The sequence below is a fragment of the Apis dorsata genome, unplaced genomic scaffold (assembly GCF_000469605.1).
Source record: "Apis dorsata unplaced genomic scaffold, Apis dorsata 1.3 scaffold_882, whole genome shotgun sequence".
In the NCBI taxonomy this organism is placed as follows: Eukaryota; Metazoa; Arthropoda; class Insecta; order Hymenoptera; family Apidae; genus Apis; species Apis dorsata.
The window spans coordinates 1-2796 of record NW_006263998.1 but is presented as its reverse complement, the minus strand read 5'-3'; positions in this window follow the sequence as shown (position 1 = coordinate 2796).

Genomic DNA, 2796 nt, shown 5'->3' with positions numbered 1-2796 from the left:
TTTAAGGAAACCATTCCTCGTTGTAACGTATTACGAGAGAATATAACGAGAGAAAAAAAAAAACGAAAGAAACCGGAACATCCGCTTTCTTTTTGAGCCTGGTGAGTATATTGCATAAGCGTCATCAGATATAGATCTCGTGCCACGCGTTTCATCGAAAGAAAAAAAAAAACGAAAGAAACCGGAACATCCGCTTTCTTTTTGAGCCTGGTGAGTATATTGCATAAGCGTCATCAGATATAGATCTCGTGCCACGCGTTTCATCGAAAGAAAAAAAAAAGTGTCCACTCAGCTTTCAAAACCCAAGCAATTCTCTATAAGGATTATCAACCGTCTAGTCAAATGAGCGTATATAAATTATGCGTTGCGTAACTACGTACGTATGTACGAAACTCTTCCGGTTTTCTTTCTCCATTTTCTTTTCTCTCTTTTTTCTTATATTTTCTTTTCTTATTAGTACAGTATATCTTTCCAGCCTTCTTTTCCATCATATTTTCTCTTATCCGAAAGAAAAATGAGAAAAACCGAGATTTGAACTTTCTCGTCCCAAGAGAATCATTATCTTTCTAATTCGTTTAATTGAAATATCAATCCTGGTATTCCGTTAGAAAAATCATCGTTTCGTATTAATTAACAAAGTTATTTCGTTTCGTTTCGATCTTTTTTTTTTTTTTCCTGTTTGTCAAGTTTTAACCGTGGATAACATACCTCGAGCGTTTACGTGCATGAACGCTATGTGGCACCACGCGACAAGAAACGAAGATGACCAACAGCTGTCGGATTATAAAAACGGCTCTACTACTTGCTCATTCCACGAGTCATCGTTTCAACGATTACAATTAAAAATCGTTTTCCTCGTTAAATAGGTGGAGATAATCGATGAAATAATGCACTTAAAATTTTTTAATAATTCTTTTAGTAATTCATTTTTTAATTGATTAAGATCTATCAGTTGGAATCTCCGTTTCCTTTCCAATTAAGATTAGCCTTACGTGCAAGCAAAATTTAACGGTTGAAGTTTGGAATAAAGTTACCTCGATAATTTGTTATTCAAAGCATCGAATGATTGTAGAGCGGATCAATTACAGGAGAATAAACGTTACGCGAGCATTTTAATAATAAGTTATTTAATAACTTTATTTTCATTATTTTGAACGAGTGAATTAATGGCACAACTCTTGCATAGTGCGGCGATATTAAAATTTATCAACCCGATAAAATCACAATTTCATTGCACGAAAGCCGCGCCTCGCGGAATAGGAATTTCTTCGTACGTGAAAGGATGATCGCTTAAATTATCTTTTTAGAACGCGTTACAAAATTCTTCGAGAAGAGCCCTTGTTACTCCTTCCAAAGTATTTTCCAACGAAGAAACGGTGCTCGAGCAACTGTAAAAATCATATGAAAGAAGCATTCGATGAATTTTTAAAACGAATTGCTTAAAACGAAGCGGATTTTAATTAAGAATTTAAATTTGAATTATTATTTAAGAGAGAAAAAAGAAAAACACGTGATGTAACAAAAATTATTTCGATTACATGCATAATTCAGAAATCTCGTTTCCATTCATCGATTGCGAAACTTATTTCGATTTAACGTGTACACGTGTAAAACCAAAGCGCCGTTTTTTCGACCGTGAAGAGAGACCGTTCCTCGCGACGCGCCGAATTCTCGTACGCGATGAGCATTATTAATCAAGAAAATTTTGTTTGAGACGGCCATCCAAGATCACGGTTACGCAAATTGGGCGACCTACTTCAATTTGCATAATTCTCTCGCACAATCCTTCTCGATCACGTCCTCGACTCAAGGAGGATCACCTTGAATCGAATTTAATAGGATTCGCGGTGGTCATAGTTCACGGCGATAGTCCAACTCGTTTCTCGTTTAACGAAGATCGACAATCGAGGAAACGAGTGCGATTTTGCAACGGGTTTCGAAAAATGCGAGAGATGGCCGCTAAAGCAATTGCGCGCACGTCGATAGGCAAGTAACGATCGTCGTTACCGTAAACGTCGGTCGACGAATGCATTCCTCGACCGGCAACGAGGAAACACCGTCCTTGATCCTTTCCGACTCGCCCCGTTCGTGGCCCGCATTTCGAATTTCGCGCTTTCGAATTTCGCGATACGAACATCCCCGCTGCAATTCTGATCGATTCTGATTTAGGAACTGTGATGAAACGGAACGAGAGAATGAAAGAAAAAGAGAGTTTTCTAGTTTCTTTCCAGTGGCGAGGAATGAGGCTCATTTTAATTAAGAATTAACGCGCGAGATCGTTTAGCGGAGATAGTTTTCAACGATAGCGTAATTGGATGTCGAGAGAAAAGGTGAAAAATCCGAAGAGGCAAGAGGTTCAAGTCTACGGTCAAGGTGAAAGCAGGAGGTCGTAACGATTAAATTCCAACGGAACGGTGTCGATCGCGGGCGAAATGGATCGTGAACAGTGCTCGAATGAAAGCGATTTGAATTCTCCAGGCACAAGAGAACATATATATATATATATATACATATTCGATGCGGAAAGTTTTTAAATCGAGATAATAAATCGAGCCGTCCTCCGATAGGAGATCGCGAGGAGGATTTTGCAAGATCGAAAGATCCTCTTCGTAGTAATACGGTAGGTAATAATACGGAGAAAGGAGGAATGATCCAATTTGGAGAAACTAGCAGTTGCGTAATGGGCGTTACGATGGTTCGTGACGTCGTGTGAGATAATAAGCGAGAAAGCGACGTCGAAGCGCGCACCTTCACGGCCGTATTGAAAAATAAATTGCAAACAGCTATATATATATA